This window comes from Lepus europaeus, chromosome 9, assembly GCF_033115175.1.
Source record: "Lepus europaeus isolate LE1 chromosome 9, mLepTim1.pri, whole genome shotgun sequence".
NCBI classification, from domain to species: domain Eukaryota; kingdom Metazoa; phylum Chordata; class Mammalia; order Lagomorpha; family Leporidae; genus Lepus; species Lepus europaeus.
The window spans coordinates 124,856,030-124,872,647 of record NC_084835.1 but is presented as its reverse complement, the minus strand read 5'-3'; the positions used below and the strand labels follow the sequence as shown (position 1 = coordinate 124,872,647).

At 56.4% G+C, this 16,618-nt stretch overlaps 1 non-coding gene across 1 annotated transcript; it reads left to right on the top strand.

The window, feature by feature from the left end:
• The first annotated feature begins 12,210 nt into the window (after nucleotides 1-12,210).
• On the top strand, nucleotides 12,211-12,316 carry LOC133767350 (U6 spliceosomal RNA). Its single transcript, XR_009866838.1, has one exon. It is a non-coding gene; the product is annotated as a U6 spliceosomal RNA (small nuclear RNA).
• Nucleotides 12,317-16,618: the final 4,302 nt, after the last annotated feature.

Sequence of the window (16,618 nt, the reverse complement as noted above, 5' to 3'; positions counted from 1 at the left end):
CTATCTCTCTCTGTAACTCTGCCTTTCAAATAAATAAAATAAAATATTTAAAAAAATAAAAAAGTATGTTAGTGGTTGCTTTGATGTTATGGATTGGATAATAGTTCAAATCTCCCTCAAAGGCTCATGTCTTGGGGGTTTGTCCCCCAAAGTCTGATGCTTATAGTTAATGGATTATGGGTGGAACTTATTCCAGTTACAGCGACTGAAGGTAGTGCTTTGGCACATGATGGCATGAGATTGGCCAAGGGTGCTGGGCCAGAGCCCATGATGGACCCATAACGGCTTTCCTAGGAGAGGTCTCCTACAGAGTAGGAGCTGCTTCTCTCAGCTTCTTAGCCCCCCGTGGGGTCCTCCCTCTGGGTTCTTCCCTCACCAGATGCCAGACTAAGGGGCACCTGCTCCTGGACTCTGTCCCCCACAATGGGGAGCCCAGGGACACCTTCCTCCTTCCTCAGAAGCCCCTCCTGGGACCCTGAGTGATGAGACCCTGACTTATTGCCCAGGCGTGAGGGGAAGGGAGCTGGAAGGGGGGGCGGGGGCTGAAAGTAAAGGGTCAGGGGCTTGGGGGTGGTGCAGGGTCCTAAGGTTTAGTGTGGCAGTGGTTACACAGCAGTTTGAATAAACAGAACCACTAAACACCACGTAAAGTGAACTGGGCAGCATGCACATTGTGTCTCAGTAAAGGTGTAGAACGAAGAACCGAGGGGGCCCTGGGTGAGGAGGCAAGGGAGTCCAGCCCAGAAGGAGGAGTGGGCTCTGTCGGGGAGACCTGGCAGCTCAGCACGCTGCATGTGGACGTGGCCCACGGCCCAGCCCTTGTCAGACCCAGGGCTAAATCCCGAAGGGGTACAGAGATTGGAGGTCGAAACCAAAGCAAGAGCTTTTGCCTCGAGCCACAACAGAACATCGTAGCTGCCTGGCCCCCACTGGCCATGCACAGCTGGACAGAGACTACAGTTGGGGCTGCCACGTTTTCCTGGTGGACCTCGGAGGCCAGGGAGTGGGTAGGGCAAGGGGGCGCCAGGCCTGAGTGAAGCTCCATCAGGGTCCGGGAGACTCCTGTCTCCCTGCCAAGGAGATGCCTGCCCAGGCCAATGCAGTGTCCCCATAGGGCACGACTGCAATACTTCCTTGCTGTCCCAAGGACCCACATCCCTGACTGTGGTTGGCAGATGGATGTGGCCCTGAAGGCCAGGGGTCTGATGCGGCGTGTGGGCTGCCTGGGCCTGTCCAGCTGCATCTGGGACTCAGTGTGGCTCCATCCATGGCCCAGATTACCACAGCCAACCCAGCGGTGAAGCCTCTTCTAAAACGTTCCTTGAAGCTGGCAAGGAAGCCAAAACTACCCTAGCAACCACAGAGAACATCAAGGTGGTGGCCACGGTGCCAGCAGCAGCAGACAGAGAAGGTCAAGGTGGTGGCCACAGTGCCAGCAGCAGACAGAGAACGTCAAGGTGGTGGCCACAGTGCCAGCAGCAGCAGAGAAGGTCAAGGTGGTGACCAAGGTGCCAGCAGCAGCAGACAGAGAAGGTCAAGGTGGTGGCCACGGTGCCAGCAGCAGACAGAGAAGGTCAAGGTGGTGGCCACGGTGCCAGCAGCAGCAGACAGAGAAGGTCAAGGTGGTGGCCACGGTGCCAGCAGCAGACAGAGAACGTCAAGGTGGTGGCCACGGTGCCAGCAGCAGCAGACAGAGAAGGTCAAGGTGGTGGCCACGGTGCCAGCAGCAGACAGAGAAGGTCAAGGTGGTGGCTAAGGTGCCAGCGGCAGCAGACAGAGAAGGTCAAGGTCGTGGCCACGGTGCCAGCGGCAGCAGACAGAGAAGGTCAAGGTGGTGGCCACGGTGCCAGCGGCAGCAGACAGAGAAGGTCAAGGTGGTGGCCACGGTGCCAGCAGCAGACAGAGAACGTCAAGGTCGTGGCCAAGGTGCCAGCAGCAGCAGACAGAGAAGGTCAAGGTGGTGGCCACGGTGCCAGCAGCAGCAGACAGAGAACGTCAAGGTCGTGGCCAAGGTGCCAGCAGCAGCAGACAGAGAAGGTCAAGGTGGTGGCCATGGTGCCACCAGCAGCAGACAGAGAAGGTCAAGGTGGTGGCTAAGGTGCCAGCGGCAGCAGACAGAGAAGGTCAAGGTCGTGGCCACGGTGCCAGTGGCAGCAGACAGAGAAGGTCAAGGTGGTGGCTAAGGTGTCAGCGGCAGCAGACAGAGAAGGTCAAGGTGGTGGCCACGGTGCCAGCAGCAGCAGACAGAGAACGTCAAGGTGGTGGCCACGGTGCCAGCGGCAGCAGACAGAGAAGGTCAAGGTGGTGGCCACGGTGCCAGCAGCAGCAGACAGAGAAGGTCAAGGTGGTGGCCAAGGTGTCAGCAGTAGCAGACAGAGAAGGTCAAGGTGGTGGCCACGGTGCCAGCAGCAGCAGACAGAGAAGGTCAAGGTCGTGGCCACGGTGCCAGCGGCAGCAGACAGAGAAGGTCAAGGTGGTGGCCACGGTGCCAGCAGCAGCAGACAGAGAAGGTCAAGGTGGTGGCCACGGTGCCAGCAGCAGACAGAGAACGTCAAGGTGGTGGCCAAGGTGCCAGCGGCAGCAGCAGAGAAGGTCAAGGTCGTGGCCAAGGTTCCAGCAGCAGCAGAGAAGGTCAAGGTGGTGGCCACGGTGCCAGCAGCAGCAGAGCAGCGACGGGCGGTGGCCAGCCTGGCTGCAGCCGCTGAATCCACCACTGTCACGCACCCTGTGTCTGCCAGCAGGGACCCCGCCCACGCCCAGCCACACTGCATCATCCGCCAGCGTCTAAGCCTAGGGATGGCCTAACCACAGCAGAGGCAGCAGCCAGCTGGGCCCAGCCCAGACACAACACGCACTGTGGGGGCCGAGGTCCTGCCCTCTCCCACGTCCACCCCCAGCCCGCCATCCCTGCCTCCTTTGGCTTCTCTTCACCTTCACAGTGACGACGTGATGGGGAATCCCTGACAACCTCCAGGGTTGTAATCGGTCAGCAGAGGCTGCTGTGCCCTGCAGGCGTGCCGGTCCTCAGACGTCTTCCGTGTGCGTTCTCCCTGTCGTGGGTGTCTCGTGACACCACCACCCCAAGCCCGGGACAAGCTCAGATACGTTTGTCCTGAGGCTGTCGCTGGGGGCCTCGGAGCTGACCGATGAGGCGACTGCCCATCAGCTGCGGAATGGTGCAGGCTGGCCCGGCTGATGGAGGTCAGGGTCAGCAGACTTCACACATGCTCAGTCGGCTTCCCGCTGTTGCTTTAAATCTTGCTGCAAATGACACCATGCCTGATCGTTTGGGTCACGCACAGAAATGTGAAATGTTACGGCCAAATTCTGGCTTGACTCGATGAACTCTCACCCGGTCGGCAGTGAGGGACTGGGATGCCACTCGCAGGGTGAGTCCAAGCACATCGCCGTGCACAGCCCTGGCAGGAACCAGGGGGTGGGAGTCCAGCCTGGGCGAAAACACGAAACACAGCCTTACCCGCTTAGGGATGCAAGGCACACGGCTGTGTCGGGTTTCTAGATTGGCTTCCCCTGGCACAATTGACACTCTACACCCACTGGAGAAGGTGTCTGCCCACTCCCTGAGCCTGGGCCCTGGCCACTCTGCTCCTTCAGACTCTGGGCTGGAATCTCCTCCAATCCAGCTGCCTGCAGGCCAGTCACTAAGTTTCAGCCTCCCCATCTGGCTGTCAGACTACGCGTGCTTACAGATAGGCGCACCGTGTCACTGCTCCCTCCAGCTCGACATGGCGAGCCAGCTGCCATGCCTGTGTCCTGTGTGCCCTGCTCTTTCACAGCTTCCTGTGCCCAAGGCTCACCTGTAGCTGAGAGGGACACAGGATGGAAGCACAACGGCCTGGCTTCACGGCCGGGCCCTGCGCTGTGCCCTGAGTGAAGACTTTGAGATTTGGCAAACTGCACTGCAGGCTCTCAGAGCTGCCCTCAGCACAACCTGGGTCGTGGGGTTCTAGGTTCTTGCTGGGCAGCCCTCCTGGGAGACCCACAGGCCCTGAGCCCAGCACCCTGTGCTCCAGGCACTGTCCGTGTTCCTGCCATCGTGCCTACTGGCGCCTGGTAGAACCTCCCCCAGGTAACTCCCTGCAATGGGCTCTCCAACGATGCTACAATGGACGAGCCTCCCGCTCACTCCTCCAGCAGGTGCGTTCACAGATAACCGCTGGCCCCTTCTTAAGACCTGAGCTGCCTCCTGTTTCCTGGCCATTAATCTATGAAAACCAAACGCCTCATTTGCCTCTCCTTTGAGGCCCCCATGAATCCACAAGGATGGTGTGAGAATCCCACAGAGTATTGAATGCTGTGTTTCTCACCCCTGCCTGCGAAAGCTCAGAGTCAATCAACCCTGAATTTCATAGCTGCTATTACTAATCTTTGAAAATACATTTCCAGCTTCAGTGAGCATCAGGCTGTCCTGATTCATAATTCATAGGTGTCTCATTCGCCTCTGCCTCTCCTCCCATTCTAAGTCACCGAATACACAGGAGAGAAGCAGCAATTATTGGTAATAACTTTATTGGGTATAATTTGCATCTATCTTCTGAAAGGAGCCGCATATTAAGCTCGAGCACTGGTACTTGACCCTGCCCAGATCCGTTCCCTGCACCGCAGTGTCCCTTTCTTCCAGGAAGGGTAGGGACCACACAAATTACACCGTACTCGCTGTGGACAGTCTTTTAGCAGAGAAATCAGTGCACTCATCATGCCCGAGGCAGTGTCTGTGCAGATCTCATATTGTGCAAACCTTAGTTTGAGCTGAGACCGAAAGGACCGGACACCTTTCCACAGAGGGCAGAGAGACAGAGTCCTGAGTGCACTGGCCATAGCTGCACTCCAGGATAAAGGCTGGGCTCCGTGGGCAACCAGTTGGCACCTGTTGCATTATGGCCAGGGTGGGGGTGGGTAGTGTGTGTAGAAACCTGAGTTCGGGGTCTCCCCTGCCCTTCTCGGTAGTCCCCAGGGTAGAGGTGGCCACGGCGGGAGGCCTGGAGCCTGAGCACCCCAGGATACAGGTGGGCACAGTGGGAGGCCTGGAGCCTGGTCAAAAGAGCTTTGGAAGAGCCACCACCAGCATGGCAGGGTCACCTCTGAGAACCACACTTGCAGGGCGAAGGAAGCCACATCTGGGGATGGACAGATGCAGCACTTTCCACGTTACTTTAAAAACTTTCTCTCCACACAAGAATAATATGCATATTGTAGAAAAGCATAAAGCAGAAGTAAGTAAAACGGTAAGACTGAAACTGCAAATGTCCTTTGCCCGCAGACGTGGGATCGTTCTCTTTGTCTACACAGAGTGTGCTTTTCATAATAAAGTGGGGTGGTGGACATTTTTATTCTTAAAAGGTGTGAACCTTCTGGCTGGCACCGCGGCTCACTTGGCTAATCCTCTGCCTGCGGCGCCGGCACACCGGGGTTCTAGTCCCGGTTGGGGCACCGAATTCTGTCCCGGTTGCCCCTCTTCCAGTCCAGCTCTCTGCTGTGGCCCAGGAGTGCAGTGGAGGATGGCCCAAGTGCTTGGGCCCTGCACCCGCATGGGAGACCAGGAGAAGCACCTGGCTCCTGGCTTTGGATCAGCGCAGCACCGGCTGTAGCGGCCATTTGTGGGGGTGAACCAACGGAAGGAAGACCTTTCTCTCTCTCTAACTCTGTAAAAAAAAAAATGGTGTGAAACTTCTAACATAAAAAATCTTCATTCTTCTCTATGAAATGCGTATTCCAGAATTTTACTCAGCACCTCTGCCTGTGTGTGTGTGTGTGTGTGTGTGAACACTAGTGCTGGGCTGTCATGTCCACAGACATGCTTCCTGTGAAGACAGCATTTCAGCGGCCTTGTGAGTGAGCCACTCCTCGGGGGCGTTCTCACTGCTTGGGTTACACTCGAAGCGCTCAGCACCTTTTCAGCGCCTGGTTCTGTCAGCGAGTGGCTGGTTCGGCCCAGTGGACAGACTGTGTCAAGGGCTGCTGGCCCTCTCCAGCCCACACCTCCGCTCTGCTGACTCAGCCAGCAAGGGCCGCTGGAGCGCAATGCAGGCGGCTCCGCGCTCGGCTCCACAGCGGAGGGGGAGGGCGTGAGCCCTGCTCCACTGGCCACTGGCGCCACCCCGCCGGCCGCTGCCTGGGCGTTCCTCGGCTTGCACATCTACCTCGCCTGCCTGTCTGAGGTTCAGTGCCTTCCATCCCACGCCTGGTACAGTCTTCGCTCACAGTGGACGGCTAGTACCTTTTTGTAATTAGGCAAAAGCCCAAAGCACCGCTGCTCCCCGAAGCCCTGGGAGACCTGGCGGTCAGATGCCTGCCTTTCTGCTCGGATGAGTGCGTGCGAGCAGCTCAGCCGCTCTGCTCAGCTGCCCACGAGGGCGGCGCTAAGGGGAAACGCAGCCCATTTCCCGCCTTTTACAGGACTGAGGGCAGGAAAGGCCGGGGAGCGGTCCGTGCAGCCCTGGCACCGGCTGCCCCACAGGAGCGCCCCTTCTGCTCTCCTGCTGACGCACAGCCACGTGGGGGCACGTGGCAGCCATTCTGCTGTCATCCCCCATCAATTCACTGTGTACTCAGTACCACACATTGGGCTCTTTCGACAGATGTCAACACTGTCCCACTGAGATGCCAGACATCATTTCTTCTTTGGTTTAAAAAAAGGAAAAGTTCTTTCCAAATTGGATGAATGAAAAGTTAGGTTTTTTTTTAAAAAAAAATGTATTTATTTATTTGAAAGGCCGAACGACAGAGAGGGAGGGACAGAGTCAGTATGTTCTCACACACCCGAGAGTAGTTAGGGAGTTAGAGAACTGCAGTGGAGAAGAGAGTGCCTGTGGCAATCAGCTGTTGCCATAACGCGCGGCCTTTGCCTGGGCTGATAAATTGATCGTGCGTAAGACTGCCTTCACGGAAATTTCTGGTCTGTCGTTACTGGGAGAAAAGGAAACGCTGAACGGTCAGTGGTCCAAGTCTCACCAGCTGACGGGCGAGGGCCAGCCAGTGGCCTGGAAGAGCAAGATGCAACCACAGCACACACGGAACAGAGGTCCGTCGTCAGAATTCAGCTGGTGGGAAAAGGGGCTATTTTCCTGAGTTTCCTCCAAGGCTGAGTAAAATTTCCCAGACTTTAAGATGCGTGTAATGAAAGAGACAGAATATCCTTGCAATGAGGCCAGTGCAGTACATTGCATGTAGGTATGGGGGTCACCAGAGGCGGCAACCAGACATTCAGACTGGTGTGTTTGGGTGTGTGTGCGTCCATACACACATTTTAAATCAAAACAGCGTGCCAGCCTTTAGAAAATCAGCAGCGTGTGTCGAGGAACGCGGGACTGCTGAGTCAGGGGAGGCTAAATGAGATCCCAGCATGCCCTTGGGACGTGGGCACACAGCCCCCCCCCCCCAAGCTCTGGACGGGTGGTAGACAGGGGCCTCCTGAGATCCCGCCCAGGCATCTGACAGCTGAGGGGGCTCCTAGCCACTGCTTCTCGTTAAGAACACGCTTGGCGCTGCCTAAGCCGTTTCTTACCATGGGTATGCAGCTACTGAACTTACAGTGGAAACCCTTCTGTCTCGGAGCACGCGTTGGACTCCATTTAGGTAGAAGTGAATGTGCGGGGGCAGAATGCAGCTCAGGGGCAGCCAGGGCTGGGGCCCTGCTGGCGAGGGGGCAAATGCTCTGATGCTGGACTGTGGGGGCCGCACAGCTCCCTAAATATGTTCCAGCCACGGCATCGCACACTTTCAATGGATGACTTCTACGGTATGTAATTTATATCTCAATAAAGATGTAAAAGGCCGTCCTCCTCTCCAACATCTGCGGGGCTCTGATTTGCCCTGATGTCATTATTTACTTTAGCGCGCAGTCAGTGCGCTTCGTATTTGATCTAATCTCCATGATGGCTTGTTTACATGAGGCAAAATTAAATTTTCCTATTAATTGTGTACAAGGACATACAGCTGCATTAGCAGTTTCCTTTGTGTCAGAATGAAAAAATGCTTCTCCTGGCTTCATGGTTTTTTAAAAAAACTAAGAGGTTTGGTATGTTGTTTCTAGATATTTCATGACAGAAAGCGCAGTGTTTACTCAGGCCAGATGCTGCGCGCTGCGATGTGACTGCCAAGGAGACAGGGCGACAGCGCAGGCTGTGCTGTCTGTCGGTGTAGCCGGCTTGCAGTGCAGCCCCGGGAGGCTACTGCGTGTCAGACCCCAGGCTGCGCTGCGGCCTGCTTCAGTGCTCTCAGCTGTGCTGGGAACCTCTTCTCCCACGGCGCTGGAGCCGGGGTCAGCGAGCCGTGCTCGGGCTGGGGTGAGGCTCCAGAGTCCGCCCGGGTCCAGAGCCGTGGGCGGGACGAGCCTTGGACTCCACTCCGGTCTCCCTGACCACCTCGGATGCCAGTCACAGGTCACGGTGGGCTTTCCCAGGAGGAAGTCCGGAAACCCGGCCCCACCTCCCAATCCTGCGGGGGCTCCGGCGGGCGGTCCCGCCCTCTCCCCCTGGACGACCCCGGGCCCTGCGCCCCGCACAGGCCGGGCTCCGTCCGCCGGGTCAGCGCCTCGCCGACCACCACACGCCCAGGCGAGAGTGGCTGCGGGCCTGGGGCTGCGGAAATCGCGACTCCAGCCCCTCACCGCTTCCGGGGCCTCTCCCTTAGACCCCCTTCCTGCCCCCTTCGTGGGGCGCCGGCCCTGAGGTCCCGGGGCGTTTCGGGGTGCGCGTGGCCTCACCACGGGGCACAGCCGTCTCCTCACAGTGCGGGCACGTCGGGGTTTCGGGTGCTCTCTGCCCGCTCTGGTGACGCCTGTGCGGGCCGGCCTGCGGGACGCGCCCTGGACGCGTGCTGGCGGGAAGCGCGTGACGCCGGCTGTGCGCTCCCAGGCTCCCCCGCGGCAGCACAGGCGGGCTGCGGGACGCTCCCAGGCTCCCTCGCGGCAGCGCAGGCCAGCCCGCGGGACGCTCCCAGGCTCCCCCGCGGCAGCACAGGCGGGCCGCGGGTGTTGGCGGGAAGCGGGAGCTGTCGGGACGGCTTCCGGGGTGATGGGAGACTTCTGATCTTAGTACTCCGCCGGAGAAAGCCGGGTGCTCCAGTCTTCCCTCTGGGCTGCTAGAGGGCAGTTTGCGGCCCTTGGAGTGTCCAGAGGTGCGTGGTGCGGTGGTGGCCCTGACTCCGTCCGCAGACCCCAGGCACCACCCCTGCCCCTGGACAGAACTCACGTCCGCTCCAGACGCACGGCCGGTGTCCAGCGGCCCTGCTGGACCCGAGGACCGCTGGCCGGCGTGCGTGCCCCGCCCCGTGCCCTTCGTTAGGAGGGAGCTGGCAACTCTAATTTTCCCAGACGTGTTGGATTGCTTTCTGAGAGCAGACCACACAGATGTCAGCATTGTTTTATCGTCTTTGTGTTTTTTTGTTGTTGTTTTTTTTTTTTTTGGACAGGCAGAGTGGACAGTGAGAGAGAGAGACAGAGAGAAAGGTCTTCCTTTGCCGTTGGTTCACCCTCCAATGGCCGCCGCGGTTAGCGCACCGCACTGATCCGATGGCAGGAGCCAGGTGCCTATCCTGGTCTCCCATGGGGTGCAGGGCCCAAGCACGTGGGCCATCCTCCACTGCACTCCCGGGCCACAGCAGAGAGCTGGCCTGGAAGAGGGGCAACCGGGACAGAATCTGGCGCCCCGACCGGGACTAGAACCCGGTGTGCCGGCGCCGCAAGGCAGAGGATTAGCCTAGTGAGCCGCGGCGCCGGCTCGTCTTTGGTTTTTTAAAACGAGCAGCTCCACTGTCCTGCAACAGAAACCATACACAGCAGAGAATACGGCACATTCACTTTCAGCTGTATTTAAGGAGCACGACACGTCACAAGTTTGGGGAGCCAACAGCGCCTGGTATTTAGGAGTTAAGGATGGGGCGGCACTGTGGCGTAGTGTGCTCAGCATCTCCTCGGGTGCCGGCAGCCCATATGGCTGTGGTTCGAGTCCCGGTTGCTCCACTTCCCATCCAGCCTGGGAAAGCAGTGGAAGATGGCCCAAGTCCTTGGGCCCTGCACCCACATGGGAGACCTGGAAGAGGCTCCTGGCTCCGAATCAGCACAGCTGCAGCCATTTTGGCCATTTGGGGAGTGAAGCAGTGGATGGAAGACCTCTCTCTCTAACTGTACCTCTCAAATAAATAAATAAATCTTTTTTTAAAAAGTTCACGCTGTGCAGCGGGATGCCTGAGCTTCACTTACTCTGTCCGCTCCCCAGCTCTAGGATGTTTTTTTTTAATTGAATATTTTATGAACAGAGAGCCAGCATGACTTTCCATGGTGATGACATCTTGGTCAGTCCCTTCAAGGGAAACCAGGCCGTCCAACGTGACGGAGCCGAGGCCCTTCATGCACTGACAGACACTGGTGCTGCATGTGAGGTCGTGTTTCCAGAGCAGACCACGTGCGTCTGAGCAGACACAGTGGAGCGGGGACCCTGGCTGACTTCCACGGCGACTCCAGTAGAGGCGTGGTGACCCATGGTGCTCTCGGGAGCGCGACAAGGCTGAAGGCAGCTTCAAATGCTGAGTGTTCATCTCCTCACCTGAAGAAGGGTGGTGACGGTGCTGACTTCGCAAGGTGTGTGGGAGAGAGACACATCCTGCACCGAGCTCCGAGCAGACACTGCCCTGTCATGATGTGTGGCTCCCTCGGCGTGGGCCTTGGAGTGTCAGGGCCCTGTCACACAGCAGGGCTGGCCTACACGAGACGACAGACCAGAGGCCATCCCGGTCACTGGGCTGGGCTGGTGGCCCTGCGGCCCTCAGAGCTCCACAGTCAAGAGAACACGCACGCCCTCTCACCCTCGCCTTTACCAAAAGTTGCTCACGCGCTGTGTGTGTGTTACGACCTGGAGTGAGCTGTTCACGGCTGCTGGGAGCTCCAGGAAAGGAGGGAGGGTGAGCGCCCTCCGAACAACAGCAGATCTCAAAATAAAAAAATCCTCATTAGAGAATATTAATACTCATGGATTAAGAAAAACAAAAGGAGAAATTGCCTGGAATAAACGCAGATCACCCTTTGATTCTGTCCACTGAGACGTACAAATGATTGCTCCATTAAGCAGAGGCTGCATGGCTAGGAATAGGGGTTCCAGCCCTGCCGCGCCCTTCCCGGGAAGCCAGGCGCACCAGAGCTGGGAAAGGGTGGGCCCGACGGGGCCAGCTCCAAACCAGCCTGCCACATCACACGGTCACGGAAGATCCACTGCTAACGGCTCTCTCCTTCCCAAGAGAAGAGAAAGGTTGGTGTCAAGAGATCACGTATGCAGAATAACGCTACAGACCTGGGCAAAGCTGGGTTCATGTCTAGTTGCAAGAGGCCTTACAATTTAAAGTGACAACAAAGAACCGAATCCTGCCATTTGCAGGGAAATGGGTGGACTTGGAGGACAGTCTGTTGAGTGACAGCCAGAGAGAAAGACAATTCCTGCATGTTCTCCCCTGCACGGGGAGCTCAGGGTGAACAGAGGGTTGACTGCCACAGGCTGCGAGGGTGGCAGAGATAAAATGAGTTCAGGGAAAACCAGGGGAAGCCTGGTGAGAGACTGAATCGGGAAGTTAATGGGGGAGACGCACCGAGGGCTACACGGGAACTCGGTGTTACTGCCTCACAAGGTCTGTCTGGTGAATTTAAAATCAATAATAAAAAAAATAACAATAATTAAACGTGGAAATGCTAACACATGCTTGCTAGGACTGAGTCGCCCCACGTGGGCCTGGCTGCACTGCCCGGGACCCCAAGCTCAAGGTTTGAATCCCAGTTCTGTCCCCCGAAGGCGGCACAGCTCTTCCCGAGCCTGCTGGGTCACTGCTGCTCTGCTCTCCCACATCCCGGTGCGAGCCGCGTGAGCGTACATCTAACTCCGTGAGTGCAGTCAGCTCCCAGGAGCCCCACAGGGTGGGCGCATCCTGCTCCCCATCGCCTGGGCCGCAAAGGACCCCGCAGGAGCCGTTAGCGTTAGCATGACTGTCAGGGCATCATGGAGTGCGCATCCCTTTGCATCTGCCGTGTAGAATATGATTTTCTCCAGCGTGTCTCTGTGCTGTGACAGCCACATCTGACCGTGTGAGGTTTCCTGGGCTGTCAGATGTAATTTGGTTAACCTGAGAGAAACATGACAGCCCCGTGCATTCTCTCACGCGCTGTCGTGTCCTTCCTCCTTCTCGGCGTTGGAGATGCCTTCTCTTGTGCTCGCTTCGGCAGCACGTATACGAAAAACTGGAACGATACAGAGATTAGCACGGCCCCTGTGCCCAGGATGACACACAGATTCGGGAACTGATGCATGGTTTTCGGTTGAAGAACATTTTTTTTTCTTCATACTATTTGTTGAACTCTTAGTGTAGGGTTAATAACATGTATAAAGCTGATTGAAAATAGATCTTAGTAAAAAATGAGTTGGAATAGGAGAGGGGGGAGGAAGAAGGGCGGGAGTGTGGGTGGGAGAGAGGGAAGGATGGGGAGAATCGCTGTGTTCCTGAAGCTCTGTGTTCCTGAAGTTGTGTGTGTGAAATGCATGGAGTTGGTGTACCTTCAATAAAAGGTTTCTAGAAATCCGTCTCTGTTCCCTCCTGGGAGGACTGCGCCAAGCCCTCCCCTCCCAGCACGGGGGCCGGCAGCTGGCGCTGAGCTCCCTGCAGGTCTGAGGGCCACTTCTGCGATGTTGTGTTCTCTCGGCACCTGGAAGGTAGCCTGCCGCTTTCTCCAGCCTCCGTGGGTTTTGATGGCACCTGTCTTTCAATCTGCTGTCACTCAAGTTGTTTTCCCTGCAGGTAAGGTGTGATTTTTTTTCTCTGTCTGTATTTTTCGGGAGTTTAATTATGACATGGCTTGGTATGGATCTGAGTTTATCCTGTTTGGGATTTGTTTAACTTCTTGACTCTATCAGGTCGTCTCTTGCTAAACTTGTTAAGTTTTCAGCTGTTACTTCTTTGAGTGTTTCTATAGCCTCTTCCTCTTTCTCCTCTCTCCTGGTAAACATTGGATCTTTGGTTACACTTCCGCAGGTCTCGGGGGCTCCTTTTCTTCAGTGAATGTTTCTGTTTTCTCTCTGTTTTTCAGATTTGGTAATTTCTATTTTCCATTTCCAGCGTGTTCTGTGTCATCCGATCCTCCACTGAGACCGTTGACTAAGCTCTTTATTTTGATTTTCATAGTTTTCAATTTTAAGCTTTCCATCTGGTTCTTCATTATATCTTCTATTTCCATTACTTCATTTGTTTCAAGCGTATTTGTAATCACCCATTAAAGCATTTTTGTCACGGATGCTTTAAAATCTTTTTTTAAAAAGATTATTTATGTGAAAGACAGAGTTACAGAAAGAAAGGGAGAGGCAGAGAGAGAGAGAATCTCTCATCCTGTGGTTCACTCCCTAAATGACGCAATGACCAGGGCTGGGCCAAGACAAAGTCAGGAGCCAGGAGCTCCATCCTGGTCTCGCGTGTGAGTGGCGGGGGCCCCACTGTTTGGACCATCTTCCGCAGCTTTGCCAGGCGCTTTCGGATGCTTTAAAATCTGGGTCAGGTGATTCCGTGAACTTTTTCATCTTGGGGTTGATACCTCCTTGGAGTCCTTTTCTCATGGTTTGAGAGCTTCCTGGTTCTTGGTGTGACTTGTGATTCAGATTGAAACCATGAGACCCTGGGTCTTATCTAGAACTGACTGGCATGGCTGCAGCAGCAGTGTGGACATAGACATCCAGGTCCCTCACCTGGCCTCCGTGGACTGCTGAGACTGGGTTGGGAGGAGGACCTGTCCCCGACACTGCTGGATAGCTGTGAGGGTCCCAGCTTCCTTCATGACCACAGCAGATGCCACTGCAGGAATGGCCACGTTGCCACTGGGGGACGATGGCTGCCCTGGGTCCCCCACTGGGGGCGACCTTGCTGCCGAGGGCCTCAATGAGAGCGGCTGCCGGGGTGGGAGGGGCAGGGGTGCCATTCTGTGGGGATTGGCTAAAGCGGATGGTGACTGAGAACATCCTGTGTGCTGCGCCCCTCTGCTGTGGGTGGGCCAGGGCAGGCAAGCGCTCACTGACTGGCTCCGGGGACACCCAGGTGCCAGCGTCCCAGCTGGTCTGGCTGTCTCCTCCTGGCCTTGCAGAGTGCCCGTGTTAGTCTCCTGGGGGATAGCCAGGGCTTCAGTTGTGCTGAGCAGGAAGGAGAGGGGCGAGCGTGTCTGCTCATCACCCTGGGGGCAGAGGTCCTGGCAGGTGCTGTTGGCAGCATCCCCCACAGGGGCCGAGTTCCCAGTCTGCCCTGGGGACCTCCACTGGCCAGCACGGGCGGGTACGTGACCACTCACAACCCGCTGCTCTGCAACCTGACCTTGTCGTGCTGGCCTCGCTGCCCCATCGTCCCACTGGGACGGCGCCGTCCTCATCAGCTTCACACTGTGTCTTGATATTCAGCAACACGCAGCGTCACACTCGGACATTTTTCACGACTGTCTTGCTGGCCTTGACTGCGCTCCCCTGTGGGCTCTGTGTACAAGCACGGATGCTCACACACGTTCCTGGGATCTCTGCATGCATGTGTGCATGTATTCATGTGCTCAGATGTGTTGATATTTACATGTGTGTATATGTTTATATATAGTCAGGTGTAGGTATGTATAGATGTAGATGTTATATGTGAGTGTGTATTTATGTAGCGTCTATAAGTCTAGTGTATGTATCTTTAGCTATGTGTGATGCAGGTATGTCTGTGTGCATGGATAGGTTTTATCTGTGAATGTGCTCATACATATATATACATTCTAGATTTCTTAAGGACAGTATGTTGTAGATAGGACAGCTCTGTGCTTTTGCTTCTGCGATCTGAGGTGACAAAGCTGCAATGTACAAGGTATATGCTGTGGGGTCACCTTGCTGGAGGCAGCTCCCCTCCTCTGCACTGCCTGCCCCTTGTTCCAGGGGCACTGCCTCCTGCCACGGATCCTGAGGGGATCCCTGTGGCCACACCCTTGCAGGCCACTGGCTGACCCGGCACTGGACTTTACGGTGTTTCCTGCCAAACACTGCTCATTTCACATAAACAGAAAGCAGCACAATTTGCAGATAACCCCAATGGGAAGTGTGGCAACTGAATTAAAAGCAGCTCTGTTTTCATAGTGGCAGTTCTGAAGACCAGCAGCCTCGGAGCAAAGGGGAGACAGGCAGCTGGTGTAGTTTCAGCAGAACTGCTCTGGGAAAACAGGGGAATTACGCTGGGCAATGATTTGTACCCAGATCCGCAGTCGCCCGCAGTGAGAACTTGGTGTGGTCAGCCGCCTCGCGGAGCTGAGCCCCCTGGAGGTGACAGCAGCGGCCCGCGGGTGTACAGAGAGCCCTTCCGCTTTCTCCTAAGCTCGCAGGGCCCCCTGGCTCTGCCCCTGTCTTTGGTCATGAGAGGAATGTTGCTAAGCGAATGGCCCTCTTCTTAAACTTGTTCAAGCCGGCCAGGAGCTAGCAGGTGTCAGCCGTTTTTGCTCAGATCTCTCCTGTGTTAGTTCCCTTGCAAGGACAGTCTTCCTCTGTCTGTGTCCCTGTGTTAGAACCCTGCTGTCTGCTGGCCTTGGCACACCAGGCTGCCGTGCTGCTGGGGGCTCAGGGAGGAGACCCGGGGGCTGGGACTGAGCCTCCTCCACTTGCACGCATAGTGGGAGTCGAGTTTTGTTCGGAAGTTGACTTCATGTATCCACGGTGCCTCCCTCAGACAAGTATCACTTAACATACCCATAGTGCCTCTGGCAGACACGTATCACTTAACATACCCACAGTGCCTCCGCAGACATGTATCACTTAACATACCCACAGTGCCTCCCGCAGACATGTATCTATTGGTAAAAACGGTTCCACGCTGAATGATTAAGTCAGTGGGACCGTGACAACGGTCACTGTGCTGGGTGGGAGATTGTGACAAGAGGTAACTTCATGTGGCAGAAAGCGCTGACACAATGTGCCCACATTGTCACGGCTGCCGTACGGCTTGCAGCAGCTCTGAGGGGCCTTGCGGTCCTCCCAGTGGGCAGGAGTCAGGTGGGAGCTGGGTGGGCAGGAGGGAGCCGTGCTCTGGACAGCAGGGTGCCGCGCAGCCCCTCCCACTGCACTCATGGCGGTCCCGGGGCAGGGCGTCCCTGTGGGAGGTGGATTTGGCTAGCCCCGCTGGGTTCTCTTCCGATTTCTGCGATCAGCACAGCTCGCCAGGAGCGCGTCTTTGGGGATATTTCCCCTCACACAGGGAGGGAGAGTGGTGGCGTGGGAAATGCTTCAGGCTTCGCTGCTTTTCCTCACGGAGCAGACGGATTCAGTGCAAGAAGCCGTCCGCTGGAAGGAATCTCCCACCAGTGTCGTTCAGAGGCGGTGGGTTCGGCAGTGACTATCGTGAGAGACTCCGATGCCGTTATTACGGCAGCTGGGGCCGTCTTCCACAGGGTTCAGGGGCGGCATCGCTTTTGGTTTACTTTCCATGTCCGTCTCACCGGGGAAGGGTTGGGCCCTGCACCTGATTCTGGGTGTTGGAGGGAAGGCCTTGTCTTTGCAGCTAGTAGGAGTGAGAGTTGATTTTCTACAAAACTAAATACCTACAGCGTTAGAAATGCATTTACCTCCCCCCA